Below are 17,483 nucleotides of genomic sequence, written 5' to 3' on the forward strand. Positions count from 1 at the left end.
TACATGCAAGAAAAGTTTATTTTTGTCTTTTCAGTGTCAGATTATTTTCCAACATACTAAAATAAATGCTAAAAACACAACTATGAAATAGTTACTTTGAGCAACACATAATGCTGTGTTTGTCAGATGTGAAAGACTAAGTAGAAGACCGAACCCTACAATTAGCGTGAGCATATGGAAGAGTGCTGGTCCAGAATGCCATTCAAGGTTCATGGATCAAATAAAAGCACTATGATAGAGACTGAAGATGTGCTCATAAATGCTTCTCAAGTATTGGTGTTTACCATAGAGATTGAACTACAACTGATCAATGAAGTTGATAACATGAAGTCACTCAAGGCAAAGTTGGGCAACTGTAGCCCATGGGCTGAACATAGCCGATCATGTTTATAAATATTGTATTAGAACAGAACATTTGTGCAGGCAATGTTGATGGCAGCTTTCAGGCTGTAAAAGTAGAGTATGAAAGACAAGGTCCATGAGGCATGCAAGCCAGAAACTATTTAGTATCTGGCCATTTTACGGATAAATTTTGTTAATTCTTGCTCTAAGCTAACAGGAAACTGCAATAACAATTAAGTGTTTGCTATATAAAATAGCAGTGTGTTTAACAAAGGATGGCATAAATAGTGAGGAAATGTACTATCCCATGAAACCCAAGTAGAAAGTTTTTTTTAATTACATGCTTTAAAAGAGTCACCAAGGTCCTAAATCCCTTCTAGCCAGGCTGTTTTGCCACAACAACACATTGGCTCATTATATAGCAAGTTCTTCTTAGGATCAGATACAATAGTTTCAAGGTAGCATTTTGTACAGTTGTGGCATGAAGAAGTGTTCATAGACTACTGTCTTTCAATATTATATAGTTTCATAGAAGCATTTTCCTGAGACAAGCTTGAAATAATATATTATAATTGTGTATTATATTTTAATTATATATTTAAATATAATATATAAATATAATTATATATATTAATTATATTTATATAATTGTGTATTATAATTGTGATTTTAAGATATTCATGAAAAACTCAGCCAGCTTTTGGGAAGAGAAGCTAAACACTCAGGTCCGAGATTGCTGTGTTGATCTTGAGAGCCTGAGATGCCACCTAAGCGTAGACCCAGGGCAATGTGCCCATGACAATAGACACAATCATGCTAATTGCTGTCAGAGAGTTTGGTTATGCTGTATGTAGACATAGAAAGCACTTTATGTTGCTGAAAAGACAGTGTTTGTGAAGTATTGGATGAGGCGTTACATCTATGAAGTTTATGATCTTATCATGTTTGCCTTTTCTCCTTTCTACCTCCTCCATTTTTTGGTGTTTTTGTATTTGAACCTTTTTTTCCACTCAATCTGCCTCTTTTCTCTATTCCTGGTATTTCATTTATTTTTGTCGTTAGACGTTGGGACTGCTCTTCCAAATAACCGTCCCCCTTTTTTTTTCATGCACTATTTGGAAGGAAACTGAGGAATATGTGATCAGGAAACTTACACAGTGCTAGAAGATACTGCGCAGACATGTCTGGGAGACAACACATTAATGCTCTTGGTGACGGACCCCGATGCTACAATACCACTCTGCCAAGTAAGATGTGCCCATCGCTGCAACTGTGGCATGAATGTTATGGGATAACTGACTGCTTTATGGTGAGATCTGAGGCTTTCTTTTTTCGTAGGAATGGCCTCCTGTCTGGTGAGGGCTCATGACTGGAGAAGTCAAAGAACCAAGGGTGAAATCTATCCTTGTTATTTTGCTAGTTAGTGATGTTGTTAAATTGCTTTCCATATAATTAGGTTTGTGCCCATAGACCTGGGCTGCTCCAACACTGGTCAGAGAAGCTTCTTTTGTGGCAAATACACAGACTCATAACTAGTCGTGGTGCTTAGAATTAGAGACTGTGAGTGCTTAGGCTCAGGGAACAGTGCAAAAAAGGAGACAGAAATAATATAAGAACCAAAGGGCGGGTGGTGGTGGCGCACACCTTTAATCCCAGCACTCGGGAGGCAGAGGCAGGAGGATCTCTGAGTTCGAGGCCAGCCTGGTCTACAAGAGCTAGCTCCAGGACAGGCTCTAGAAACTACAGGGAAACCCTGTCTCGAAAAACCAAAAAAAAAAAGAACCAAAGGGTGGGAAAGAAAATTGTGGAGGCTTCATTTGAGCATCACATGACTATTGCACCATGAAGTCACAGTGCCACGGTTGCCTGTTTAAAACTACACAAGGTCAAACAGTCAAAACTCTAGCATGAACGGGGAGGAGCTCTTAAGGCTTTACCCATAACTGAGCAGTTATTGGTGTTTGATAGCTGCTTGGGGAGGGGCATATGAACAAATGGGTGGCATTAACTGTTAGTGGGTCATTCATTGTAAAAGAAGAAAAAGAAAGGGAAGGAAATGTCTTAGGGAAGGATCTGGAAAAGATTGAAATGGAGTATTTATATGCTCATATTTCATTTTATACATGCATGAATTTCTCAAAACATAAATTAAAAAGAGAAATGTAGCCATCAAGAGGAAGGATAGGAATCCTTCTCTTCCAGTCTCTAAAAGAAAATGAGATGCCAATTTTGTTAATCATCAACTGACAAATTCCCTCTTACTTCCTATATTCCATTAGTTTATCTCAGAATTTACAAGCTTTTCAGACTTCTGATTCCACAAATTAAAATTTCTTTCCTTTAGCAAAAACATCACATAGTAAAAACACACATTTGAATGTCACAAAGTAATTGATATCAGACTTAATGATTCCTTGCAAAGGACAGACAGCTTGGGTGAAAATTATTTAAAGAGTGTTTTCAAGAAGCTGAGAACAGATGACATAGAACTATGACTCTTGGAAGAAGGCAGATGCATGAAGCAAGTCCCACATTCACCTGCCATTCCCACAAAAGGGAGCCTTCATATGGTGATGGATAAAGGATAACATAGTATCAGTCCAGCTAATGCCAAAGTCAGGATCAAAATTGGTATGATAAGGGATTAGATTTCAAAGGAAAAGGTATTGGAGAGATGACAGTCATATGAAGGAAAAACACATACATTAACCTGGGAAAGAGTTTTGGGTTATTTGCCAACATCCAGATTGAGTATAGCCAAGAAAGAACTGAGATCTTAGATGGCTTTTCTGTGGCTGAGAGTTGAACAAAACTATCAGATATCATACAGATTTGGGGGAATGGTGGTTTTCTGCTCTTCTAATAGGTAAACACCCATCCTGCTGAGTAAACTAGGCATTGGATGGAGACATAGAAAGGGCATAACTTTGTGATGAGAGCATTTTAGTGAAAAAGCCATATCCTAGGACTAAAGAAAAAAAAGGTAAGCCCTCATTAAACATAAAGCATGTGAAAAGAATGAAATGATCTTCCAATAACTTAGTTGCTTTATTGAATGGAAATATACAACTGTATAATTCATTCTTCTTGCAGCACAATTAGCACACTGGTAGATCGGCAAAAAAATTAAGCAAGTACCAGTAATGACCAGTGCGAGTCTGGAGTGGTGCAGATGCTGTAATTAGAGGACACCTCCTTTTAAGTGACTTCTAAAAGTATGGTCAACAATGCAAAGGAAATTCAAGCATTTGAGTAAACAGATGCACACTTTGAGCAGAGAATGGTCATCTATGAAATATTATCTCATGAAAGCACTAAAGTTGGTAATGTTGGAAATGAGATGCTCACACAGGCAACAGGTTTGATGCTATAGAAAAACCTGAGCAGAGAACTCTGTCAAAATCCTTTGTCATCTCAAAATGAAAAGGCATTGAAAATTAAATTAACAGAGGCTCTGTGACACATGAGACAATATTTAATGTTTTAAGTTAGTAGTTGCAGGAGCCCCATGAAGAGGAAGAAAACAGGCAAAATATTCAAGGAAACAATGACTATGAAATCCACAACTTGGGGAAAATATATTTAAGAAAATCAGTGAACATAGAAAATTATATATGAAGAAAGCCTAACCTTAAGTATATCATAGATAAGAATAAACCAAAACAAGCCCTACCCCAATAATCTAAAATAAAAAGGCTATCGTAAAAAATGTCTGAGAAAAGAGTACATTACACACCAGGAAAATGACAAATACACAAACAAATGTCTGAAGTGTTATCAGATAATATGTAGGTTATGAGACAATTGAAAGATATTTTAATGTGCCACATGAAAACAAAGCACTAAATCTACCCTCAGGAAATATTCTTCAAAGATGAAGGCAAAGTAGAGGTATTTTTTGATCAAAAGAACTGGAAAGCATCTTTGTCGGAAGACTGGAAGTATAAGATATACCACACAATTCTTCAGAAATGATTGTAAATAGAGAATCACGTCTACAGAAAGGGATGAAAGTAAGTGGCTATGATAAATATCTGAGCAAGTATAAAGAAACCCCAAACTTTATTTTCCTTTCAGCATTCTTCAAATGGCTAACCTGATTAACAAAAAATTACTTTCTTTTATTGTAAAATTCAAAGTAAAATAGAAGCAGCACTATCTTTTGTGAGGTGTTAATCTCTGGCAAGCATCTGATTGATACAGTTCTATAAATTTCCCGAACTTTATGTAACATGAAGCAGTTCATTCTAAATAGTGTGTGATAAGTGTGTATCTTTGATCTTGAATATTAGTCCCGAGAAGCAGTTACATAAAATACACAGAAGAGTCTAAGAAGGAAATACACTGTAATATTGACAATATTGGTTATCAAAGATATAAAGAAAAGGGAAACAAAAATGGTGTGGAATAGATAGAAAAGATGACAACAATATGGTTCATTAAAGTTGATTATATGCTGGATTTGGAAAGATTCAGTGATTAAGAATGCTTACTGTCCTACAAAGCACCTAGTTTAGTTCCTAACATCCTTACTGGAAAACTTACCATGGCCTGTAATTTCAGTTCTCAGTGATCTGATGCTCTCTTTGGCCTTCATGGGCACTGCACACATGTAGTGCACATAAACTCATGTTGGCATGCTCACATATGTAAATAAAGATACATCTTCAACTTTACTAATGTAAAAAGTCTGAATAATTCTATAAAAATTAAAATATTGTGATTTCTCAGAAAACTGGGAATCAGTCTACCTGAAGACACAGTGATACCACTCTTGAGCATATAACCAAAGAATGCTCAATCATACCACAAGGGCACTTGCTCAACAATGTTCATAACATCATGATTCATAATAGCCAGAACCTGGAAACAAGCTAGATGCCCCTAAGCTGAAGAATGGATAAAGAAAATGTGGTACATTTGTTCAATGGAGTATTACTCAGGTGCAAAAAAACAATGACATCATGAAATTCACAGGCAAATGGATTGGACTAGGAAAAACATCCTGAGTGAGGTAACCCAGACTCAGAAAGACAAACATGGTATGTACTCACTCATAAGTGGATACTAGATATAAAGCAAAGGATAACCAGACTATAATGTATAGCCCCAGAGATACTAGGTAACAAGGAGGATTGCACGGGTACCCTGGGAAGGAGAATTAGATGAAATCTCCTGGGTAAAGGGGAGTGGTAGACATAAAGCTATGGGGGATGAGAACGTGAGGTAATGGGATGGTCGAGGAGAGGAGAGATGGAGTGGAAGAGCAATGAAAGAGGTGTCTTGATAGAGAGAGCCACAATGGTGTTAGAGAGCAATGAAAGAGGTGTCTTGATAGAGAGAGTCACAATGGTGTTAGAGAGCAATGAAAGAGGTATCTTGATAGAGAGAGTCACAATGGTGTTAGAGAGCAATGAAAGAGGTATCTTGATAGAGAGAGTCACAATGGTGTTAGAGAGCAATGAAAGAGGTATCTTGATAGAGAGAGTCACAATGGTGTTAGAGAGCAATGAAAGAGGTATCTTGATAGAGAGAGTCACAATGGTGTTAGAGAGCAATGAAAGAGGTATCTTGATAGAGAGAGTCACAATGGTGTTAGAGAGCAATGAAAGAGGTATCTTGATAGAGAGAGTCACAATGGTGTTAGAGAGCAATGAAAGAGGTATCTTGATAGAGAGAGTCACAATGGTGTTAGAGAGCAATGAAAGAGGTATCTTGATAGAGAGAGTCACAATGGTGTTAGAGAGCAATGAAAGAGGTATCTTGATAGAGAGAGTCACAATGGTGTTAGAGAGAAACTTGGTGCTCGGGAAATTCCCAAGAATCCATGAGAATGATCCCAGCCAAGACTCCTAAAATAGTGGAGAGGTTTTCCAAATTGGCCTTCTATAATCAGATTGGTGACTATCCCAGCTATCATCACAGATCCTTCATCCAGTAATTGATGGATCCAGATGCAGAGATCCACAACCAGACATCAAGCCAAGCTCCAGGAATCCAGTCAAAGAGAGGGGGAGGAAATGTATGAACAAGGGAAGTCAAGATCATGATGAAGAAATCTACAGAGAGAGCTGAATTAAACTCTTGGAAACTCATGAACTCTAGACCAATAGCTGTGGAGTCTGCATGGAACCAAATTAAGCCCTTCGAATGTGGGAGATAGTTGTGAAGGTTGAACTGTCTGAGGAGCCCCTGGAAGTGGGACCAGGATCTGTCCCTGGTGCCTGAACTAGCTTGTTGGAGCCCATTCTCTATGTTGGGAGGACATGCTCAGCCTTAATGCGTGAGGGCGGGCCTTGGTCCTGCCCCAACTTAATGTATCAGACTTTCTTGACTCCCCATGGGAGCCCTTACCCATTGGGAGGAGTAGATGGAGGGTGGGCTGAGGGGAGGTGAGGTGGGGTATGAGGAGGGTGGGAGGTAGAATTGTGGTTAGAATGTAAAATAAAATTTAAAACTAATTTATTAAAAATAAATTAATTAAAAGACTTTCTGATTGAACAAAACAGGATTGAACTATACTTAAATCAATGCATTTTAATATAAAGGTGTGAACATTTGGCAAATAAGATATAAACAGTATATTTCACAAAAATAAGCTCAAGGAAGCTGAGGCGCGTATATAGGTATGGAGGTAACTTGTAGTTTTAAGAGATTGGGATAGCCAGGGGTAGGGATTATAAAGGAAGAGGGTAAATTTACATACATGTGGGATTGTGAGATTGTTTGAGTTACAACATTGCACCTTTACCTCCCAGGACATCCAGAAAATAGGACAGTACTTTCCAGAACCTGACATTAGCGATTTGTCACTTGTTTCATTATTGTGTATTGACTATGGAGAAGAACATCTAAATGGTATAAATTGCTTTGAACAAATTAGGATATTATTCTATTGGTACAAGTTAGAACTGTTAAATAGGTAGTATATTACAATGTATTAAATAAATTGATTCATTAAAGAAACAAATCAAGCATATAACATGACTTTATACATAGGAAAACCTAAGGACTCCAAAAGACAGTTGTTAGGAATGATAAATAGATAATAAAGTCAGTAAATTTGCAGGATACAATGCAAAATTCAGTAGCATTGTTTTTTATACAAGAACAAAGCGTTTATTTTAATACCAGCATACGCAGGATCATTCACCTGTGCAAAATGGTGGCAACCTCGACAGGAACCTGCAGGTTCTGTTTAAACACAGCTAGGGAAATTTTAGGAATGGTTCGGTCATCTTAAACATAATTGGTGAAACAAGCATCAGTGACATTAGTAGACTTTCGATTGGGTACGATTTTATCTTTGGACATACTTGGGTAAGTTGCAAGGGATTGTAGGAACTGGCCTTGAGACATTGTGGGGCTGACTCGGGATTTGTTTATTCTCTCTCCTTTATCCCTGTTGTCAGGAGTGTTTTGATTAATGTCCTTTGTTTAAAAAACTGAAGCTTAGACCCAGCTGCTTGTGACATGGAGGAAGTTTAGACGCTGAAGTTTATACTGGCCTTCAATTTACAGGTCTCCTGCTTCATATCCCCCTTAAGTATATACTTTTTTACTTCAGGAATTATATTAATTAATTTTTAAAATTTCAAATAGTTGCATTTAAGATTATCAACAGCAATTCTTGATTTGAAGTGTAATTATTATAGCAGATAGATTTGTAGCTTTCTGTGATACAAAGATCTATTTCTTTAGAAAGCCAAATATAGTCTTTTCCTTTTACTTGTGAAACTTTTAAGGTTAAGATGAATGTGTTTAAGTGACTGTATCTGACCTCACACAGTAGGCTGTGTTCTCTTAAGAGATGGAGTACTGTACATAACCAGGAGATGCTGCCCATAGAGTTTACTGGATGGTTTACTCTCAGCACAAGCTTTTCTTTGGCTAGGCAATGAGCCAAGACTTTTATCTCTTGCTCAGTCTTAAATTGTTTAATTGTTTATTGCAGTGATGAAATATCCCTTAGTTGTATGTATTTATGCTGAATACAGTGTGTGTATGTGTGTGTGTGTGTGTGTGTGAGAGAGAGAGAGAGAGAGAGAGACAGAGACAGAGACAGAGACAGAGACAGGGAGTCAGTAGCATTTTTTACAAAACAAGAATAAAATTGCCAAGAAAGCAATGACTGGAACAATTCTATTCATAATTGTTATTAAAAGAAAAATACATAGGTACACATTTAACCACTAAAATAAGCTATGTCTGCAATGGAAATATAAACCACTGGTGAATGAAGTTGGAGAGGACACAAAGCAATAGAAAGAATTCATAGATAGGAAGAACTAGCAGTTTTAAAATGTCTGTAGTATTCAAAGTAGTCCACAGGCTCAATGCAATTCTTATCAAAATATCAATGACAGTCTTGATAGAAATAGGAAAAAAACACTTGTAATTAAGTAAGTCAAAAAACTTTGAATATGGAAGTATTATGAAACTTGACTTCAAAACATACTACAGAATCATAGTACAAGACCTTTTCATGGTTTCAGTTTAAAAACAGAAACATAGACTAATGGAAAACAAAAGAGAATCCAGAAATAAATTCATGTATCTATAGCCAATTGATTTCCAGTAAGAACAGAAAGGCCCACCTTAGAGAAAAAGACATTTCAATAATGGGGTTGGTAAAACCGGTATTGTCTTAGCTATTTTCTATTGCTATGATATGACACTATTGTCATGGCAATTTTGTAAAAGAAATGTTAAATTTGGGCTTATAGTTTCAGAGGGTTAAAGTCAATGATGATAGAAAATTGGAGAGCCCACATCTTGATTTGTAAGTAGGAGGCAAAAGATAGAGAGATAAAGGGAATGGTACAAGCCTTTTGAATCCTCAAACTCCACACCCAATGGCACACCTCCTCCAACAAGGCCTCACCCAATGACACACCTCCTCCAACAAGGCCTCACCCAATGACACACCTCCTCCTACAAGGCCTCACCCAATGGCACACCTCCTCCTACAAGGCCTCACCCAATGACACACCTCCTCCAACAAGGCCTCACCTCCTGATCCTTCCTAAATAGCCCACCCACTGGGACCTAAGAACTCAAACCTGAGCCTATGGGGCCACTTTCATTCAAATCACCACAGGTTTTCATGCAGAAGACTGAATTGAAAGCAGATCTCTATTGTTCACCATGGGGGTGGGGGAAATTAAAGAAAAATGTTGATCAAAACTTAAAAGTAAGATTTAACACTGTGAACATTCTAGAAAGAAGCAAAAAAGAAACACAGTAGGAACTTTGGTTTAATTTTCTTCTTACAACTACAACAAGTGACAAATATGTTTATTTGAAACAAAATCATTTCCAAAAGACACAATCTATAGATTATACCAATATTTTGGATGAAAGAATTTTCAAATCACTTATCTAATAAGCAATTCATATTCAAAATATATAATTACTAAAACCTATAAAGTAACAATAAAAGCCCCAAACCAAAGAAAAACAAAAAGTTTGATTTAAAAATGAGCAAGTTATCCCGATACCTTCAAAAGAATAAGTGCAAATATCCATCAGTTACATGTAGAAATCACCAGGGAGATGGAAATGGAAGCTATTGGGAGTTAACGCTCACTCCAGTTATGCTGGTTATCCTCAAGGAGACAAAATGAAACAAATGTCAGGGAGGGTGTGGAGAAGGGAACTTTTATGCTCTGTTGGAGGAATGTAATTATTATAACCATTATGGAACACAGTATGACAGTTCCCCAAGAACTAGAACTGCCATTCACTCATCCACGACTGCTCATGTATCCAGAGGAAATGATATCAATGTAGTAAAGAAATATTTGTATTTTCATGTTTATTGTAACACTTAATGCAATAGTAAATAATTCAATTTTCATAATCTCATAATCAAATAGATTGAGTAAGGGAAAGAACAGAGAAAGGAAATGTGCTATTTGTACACAGTGTTAGTCAGACATAAAAGGAAGGTAATTCTGCCCTTTGAAGTAACCTGGGTAGAATTGGAGAACATTGTGTTGAACGAAGTAAGCCAGACACAGAAAGAGAAATACTACATTAGTTTCTATTGTATATAATATGCAAGCTAAAAAGTTGGATTTCTGTAGCTAGGCAGGAGATTAGTAGTTAGCAGGGCCTGGGTAGAGTATAGAAGACAGAACAGGAATACTTTGCAGGTGAGTACAGGGGTATTATAAGAAAGGGGAATTGGCTTCCAGTGTCTTGCAGAATAGTATGATTCCTGTGGTAGAAAACAATTAACTGTGTATTTCAAAATGGTTACTACAGATTTTTAAATGTTTCTGGTATAAAAAATAATAATTGTTTGAGGTAGTAGATATGTCAGTCACTCTGAATTGTAGTTTGTAGCTACATGGCATCTCCCTGATTCACCTTCTTTTCTCCTCTATCTCTGCTTGAAATTCTTGTCTTACTCTTCACTATTTTCTTTACTGTTATAGGCCCAATCAGTAATAAAACAAATTCACAGCATGCAGAGGGGAACCTCACATATCTCCCCTTTTCTGTCTAAATAAAAGGAAGGTTTTAACTTTAACATAGAAAGATTACCTACAACAAAACAGTTATCAAGCAAGAATTACAGTTACAATATTTATACCTATTTTATCTTTTATCATAACCAAGGAAACTATAATTATAACTATCTATTCTTCAACTCCATCACAGATCCTGGAAGAATATAATATTACCTAAGCTAACAGGAAGTGCATTATCAGCAACTTCCAAAACTCTAAAATTGACAGACACATCTCACTGCCTGGCCAGATGTCCAAAGTTCTTTTGTCACATTGGGGCAGCCATATTCTGCCTACAGGTCCATAGTATCTGGCAGACTTTTCCATGAAGTAGGAAATTTCAAAGACAGTTCTGCCTATATTGGCAGTTTGCCAGTCACTTTTTTCTGTGTCCTGCAGAATATCTGTCAGACTCTTTCCTGAAGCAGGAACCCTGAAGGACTGTCTCACCTTCTTTAGGCAACTTTAGCAGCCATTTTTCTGGGGGCCTGTATGTTCAGTTTATGAAGCACACCATAAAGTTTATATAGTTTATACAGCATATCAATTTATACAGCATACCAGGCAATTGTAATTTCTTGACAAAATGGCTAACAAACTCCATAAGGAGCCTCTTCAATGTTCATTATCCTCTTGAAGTAGATGGGCAGTGCAAGGAGCAGATGTGTCTCACTGTCATGAGAAGTTCTTAAATTTTTAAAACATTTAAATGCCATGTTCTTTAAGTCTTTAAAAGATTTGAAGAATACCTGTCTATCTGAAATATATCTCTGTACATCTAGAAAACCTAACTAACATGGCTACAAGCTTGACTATTATAGATGACTATCTATTAATCTGTATTTCTTAATTATATATTACATTTTTAAATGAGCTACACAAACACAATACCTTAATCAAGAGCAGAAATATATATATAACTAAATTGACTTTAAATTTGTATCAATAAACCAAGATTGATACCAATGTATAGTATTCATCTCTATAGTATATTCCTTTTTAAATGTAAAGAAACATTTATAAACGATATTTGGGAATTTGGGTATAGTTATTTCCAAACTGTTTCATGCTTTTTGTTGAGCAAAATATTTTTTTGGGGGGGGGGTTCATGGAGACCTTTCAGGGGTCTTGGTCCTTCAAACTACATTAGTCTGGAAGGATTCCACAAGTTCTCATCCTCTGTGAAAACAAAAGCAGAACCTCTTTTCCAAAGCAACATATCCTTAGAACCAAATTTTAAAGTCAAGATACTTTAAAAATATATATGTAGTTTAGCTTAGCAGCCTGTACAATAAAATGTCTCTCTGTGCTTAACTCATTCACAGTCAAAAATTTAAGGAAAGCACAAAAGTGTACATAATCTATATTCTCTGTGTATATTCCATCTTTATGTGGCTTATTTTTCTTGACTCCTTTAGTTTATGACTGTCTTACTGTATCTCTTTAAAGACTTTGTTTTAATTTTAAAGGATTTTCTTCTTTTTATAACTCTACATTCTCTTTCTTGTCTCTCCCAAGTCTATGCCCATTTTTTAAATGTACTGTTTCTCATTTAGAGGTATTTTATATCTGAATCTGTTCTATTGTGTATCTGAAATCCTTTTCTGACCAGGACTGCTTCTGAAAATGCTAAGTGGTGTGGCTAGGACTAAGGCTGCTTTGCCTTTTGCCTCTGCCTAGTCTAACATGGCGGAGGTCCATTTAGCACCAGCTCTGCAAGCCGTGCTCATAGCCCCATTTCTAGGCACACAATGGGTCTTTGTTGCCATTAAGCAAGTTTTAGCACTCTGCTCACAAACTCCATTCAAATACTTAATTTCCTGAAAGAGCCAGAGCTGTTTGTGCAACTAGCATGAACCAGGAAGTCCTCCCCTAAAGAAGCCATGCAGCCTTTGCTGCCAATGATGGCTGAGTCAGGAAGACCTTTATTAAAAAAGCCACAGTTCCATGTTTGCCTCTAGCAAAGAGAGCCCATACTACAAAAAAAGGCAGCTACCAAGAAGCTGCACTCGGCTTCTGTTTTTGTGGTTCTAAATGTCCTCTTTTTTAAAAAAGCTATCTTAAACTTCATGTGGATGTACATTAACAAACATTGGACATCATTTTGTACGGTAGAGGCTGCTTGTTCATAATCAGCCACCCAGACTTGAAATAATCACACAGAAGCTATATTAATTACAACACTTCTTAGCCACTCAGGCATATTTCTAGGTAGCTCTTATATCTTAAATTAACCCATTTTTATTATCTTATATTTTACCATGAGGCTCATGGTTTACTGGTAAGGTTCTGGCTAGTTACTCATGTCTTTCTCCTTTGGCAGTTATGTGGTGTCTCCCTGACTCTACCTTCTTTTCTCCTCTATCTTTGCTTGAAATTCCCACTTGGCTCTATTTTACACGGTCATAGGCCCAATTAGCTTCTTTATTAACCAATGGGAAAAACATATTTACATCATACAGAGGGGAATCCCACATCAGTATCTCATCCTATGATTTTTATTACTACATGAAATACAATGTTGGATATATTTATATGAAAGTCTGAAGTCTTTGTCTTAGCATTTTGTTGACTGTTCAGGCTTACAGTCCTCAAAATTAACTATAATCAGGAATGAAAATGACAGATCCAAAACTTTATGTTTCTAGTATTTTTCCTAACAAGCAAAGAAGGGGTCTACACCAAATAAAAATTATGAAGTTTTACCTGAAAATAGCTGGTATTTCCTTAGAAGTCTTTAAACACTGGTAATTTCTAACATGTGAGATGATTTTAGAATCCCAACTGCATTGGATCCGATCTCTGCTTGTAAAAGGTAGACCAGAACAACAGGGCAAGAAGGTTGAAGTAATGGAGTGAGGTGAGAATTGCAGATGACCAGAGACGGACTCCCAGACCTGCTACTGCAGGCCCTGGCAGGGGGAAATACAACTGACACTCACTGTTTATCATGTTTCAAGACCAGAATGTAAAATGAAAACCATTACTACCTCTCAGGATGCAAGGAATGTACAAGAAAGGATTAAATCAATTGGAGATGTTATCTCCATGGGAAAAGGAATTCTAATTAAATTGAAGTCCTTTTAAAAATAGGCTTGTCTGTTTCAAAAGACTGATAGAGACATATATTTGATGAGTCAAGCCGGTCTTTTCAAGGCCCCACTCTGGCTTCTCTTCTATTTATTCTGTGATTAGAGGGATAAACAGCCCATAAGGGCTTCCTATCTACCAGGTCCCACCAACTGGTCTTAAAAATCACTTCTGGGCTTACAGATAATTCTTGTATCAAATAAGTTGATAAAAGACACTGAGAATTTGAGAATTAGTAGGATTGGAATAGGGTCTAACACACTGCATTTGTCAGAGCCTTACAGGCCCTACTGCCCCCAACATGTGTGGCCATCTAGGGAAACCTGGAAATACATGGCATTCTCCCTACCTTCAGTTAACAGAAAACATGGTAAATGCAGCAGTGGAAAAACAAAAACAACAACTTAGAATTGATTGTAAGGCAACAGGGTATTGTGGAGGGCCTGATCCTTTTAATTTATTCTAACAGGTGTTTTACACATTTGTCCGCATTTTCTGTGGTTCTGATTGCATTGGAGTTGGTGTCAAGTCTGCTCCATGAGGGATCCGATATAAAATAATTTTAATGACTTTCATTATGTTTGAGGTATCCTTGCCAGGCCATAGCATCTTATCTCACATTTAAAGTGATTCGAGCACACTAATGAAGGTTAATTGTTCATTGATTAAAGAGACATGAATCACTTTTCTTATTACGTGAATTTTCTGTCCTAAAGTAAAAATATATTGAGCTTCAGAAGTTCTGGTCTAGGTAGAGTGAAAGCCCCTCTCTACTTGTAAACTGAGAGCCCCCACTTAGTTATTTTATCCCCAGGTAAGCTGAGAGCCCCCACTTAGTTATTTTATCCCCAGGTAAGCTGAGAGCCCCCTCTAGCTGTTTTATCCTCAGGAAGGATGATAGCCCCTGCCCCAATGGAGAGTGAGAACGCTCTCTAGCTGTCTCATCCCCCAGATAGAGTGGGAGCCTCCTCTTAGTTGTCTTCTTCCCCGGGGAGAACCCTTCTCTAGTTTTACCCGCAGGTAGACTGGGAACCCCAGCTTAGTTGCCTTATTCTTCTTGGGGTAAAAATCACTAGCTATCTTTTTACAAAGCCCGCATGCAGTGTAGACTAAGTTTCCCAGGAGTCGGACTCGGGAAGTTGCATCCTTCAAAAGCACATTAAGCTATAATAAACAGCAACTTGAATACAGCAGCTTTGCCAAAAAGAAGTAATACTTGCTTTTTACCTAACAGGGAGACCGTGGGACTCTGCCTCAGTCCTCTCACGTCAGGGTATGGTCCTCAGATTTGTAGGATGGCTGGTGTGTTCAGTGTTGTACGTGGTGATGGGCCACCGTGTTTGCATGTTGGGTGGGTAGAAAGGGCAGGGTAAAGGGGAATAGTGCTTAAGTCGTCTGGATTAGTCCTCTTAATTATATACGAAGGAAAGCAACAGTTTATGTGACTAACGTCTGTGCCCATATTTTATTTCTGCCTCTCGTAGAAGTCCATGATTATTTGCTGAGGGAGCTCCTTCCGCTTCTTCAGCTAATAGCTTTTACGATACCAGCCCACTTGGGTGAGGTCTCTTTGGCTTGAAAAAGCAGCAGTAGCTGAGAGCGTTCCCTCTCTTGCTTTGGTCTCTGCTTCCGGATACCAGACTCTTTTCCTGGTCGTGCAGAGGGCTGTTGTTTAGGACAGTGATCTATAAGATTTTCCATTTAAATAAATAACCCTTTTATTAATCATATTACCAAACTGGTGTGGTATTGTTTTGAGACTTACTTCTTTAATTATTTAGTTGGGTTCATTGTGGTACACAGCTCCAGGTGTCTTCTTGTAGAAAAATAAAATGGGCTGATAGAGTAGTCATGACCTATGAGGACTTTATGCAGTCTATGGACAGACTAGCATGGACAGCAAGAACCAGGTCATTGCTAAAACCAGGCTAGTCCATTGCTGTCAAAGAACTAGCTTCCAGCTTAGCCCTGTTTCTCACAGGCTTCAACTGTCTCCCTATTTTTCCAGGAAGATATACATTTTTTCTTTTAGAGTTTTTGTCCCTACATTATTATTTATCTGGTTGGAAGAGCATAAAGCTCTCTGAGTTTGGGTACTGTATCCTCTAATCTCTTTTTGTTTGTGGAGCCCAGATTAAATGTCAGGCATGTGTGCCCACTCAATACAAGTTTACTGACAACTATTATATAAAATTAAATTAATATAAGCATTGATGTAGATTGGAGTCCTAAATCACAGAACTATGATAGGGACGACATTCTAAAATTTATTTGGCCAAAAATAAGGAAAGGTTATTGTGGTAGGGATAGGTAAGTGGTATGTGATGGATTTTTTTTTTGATAAAAATGATCATGGCAGTATTGAATAAAATACACAAAGTTCATTGGTTCTTTTGACCATGGGCTTGATGGAAGAGGAAAGGAGGAGGGTTTTTAGCACTTTGCTAATAATTTAAATATCTGTTAAATATTTGAGGATATTATATTTAATCTGAGAGTCAGTAAAAACAATTATGATGTTTCCCTCACAGAAAACATCATAAGAATATTATATCTTAAGAAGATTAAGTAGTGAAGTCTATAATTAATAAAAGTTGAAAAGAAAAAAAAAGGAGAGGTAAAAAGACCACATAGGGCATGATTAAAGTCCGGAGGGGCGGTCTCGGGGAGGGCAGCTTGTCTTCAAAGGCCTCAGATCAGAAGCACAGTCTCAATTTCTCATTGAGGGCACACTGACAGCTTCAAAAGGCATCCCAGTTGCCTCCTAAATTCCCCAAGGAATCCGAAGCATTTTTCTAAACACTCCAAATCACTTAAGAAAGAATTACTCTTTCCAAATACAGAAGAAAAAATTTCAAAGTAGAGACAATAATGTGTTCGCATACAGAAAAAAAAAATTTGAAGAAACTTTATTTTGAAAAGTTCTTTATTTGCTTTCTGAAGTAGCCCAGTTCTTTGAAAGTTCACTCCTGTGCAGATGCAGTGGTTTTATGACCTGAACATTCTTGAGAGTATTCTGTGTCCTACATAGCATGTTCTGTTTCAACTTCCACAGTGATTTGGTTTACTTTGAAATCAGATAATAGCCATTGTTTTTAAGCTTCTGTGTCATTGCTCATGATAGATTTAATTAATATTTCAGTAACCCATGGAAGCCATCTGCATGCAGTCTTCCAGCTTGCAATAGACAGACACGGTTTCTCTGCTTATTTGTGGTGAGTTCTGCTACTTGTTGATTATTTAGTGATGGATGGACACACCCTACATCTGCACAGAATTTGTCGTCTTGACTGTTAAAGTGAAAATAAACAAACAGATAAATGATAAACTCGGACCAGTGCTGAAGGGTGGATAAGGGGCTGAGATAAAGTAACGCGGTGTGTGGACAAGCGTGCGAGGAAGGGTCCTATCTGGAGAGGTAGGATTTAAGTGGAGGCTAAAGATAGAATGGAAATAACCTCACTTATATGGGCTCTTAAGAGACAGCAGCCAGCAAAGAAAACAGCCTGTGTGGAAATCTGTAGTTTGTGTATT

This window comes from Arvicola amphibius, chromosome 5 (assembly GCF_903992535.2).
Source record: "Arvicola amphibius chromosome 5, mArvAmp1.2, whole genome shotgun sequence".
NCBI classification, from domain to species: Eukaryota; Metazoa; Chordata; class Mammalia; order Rodentia; family Cricetidae; genus Arvicola; species Arvicola amphibius.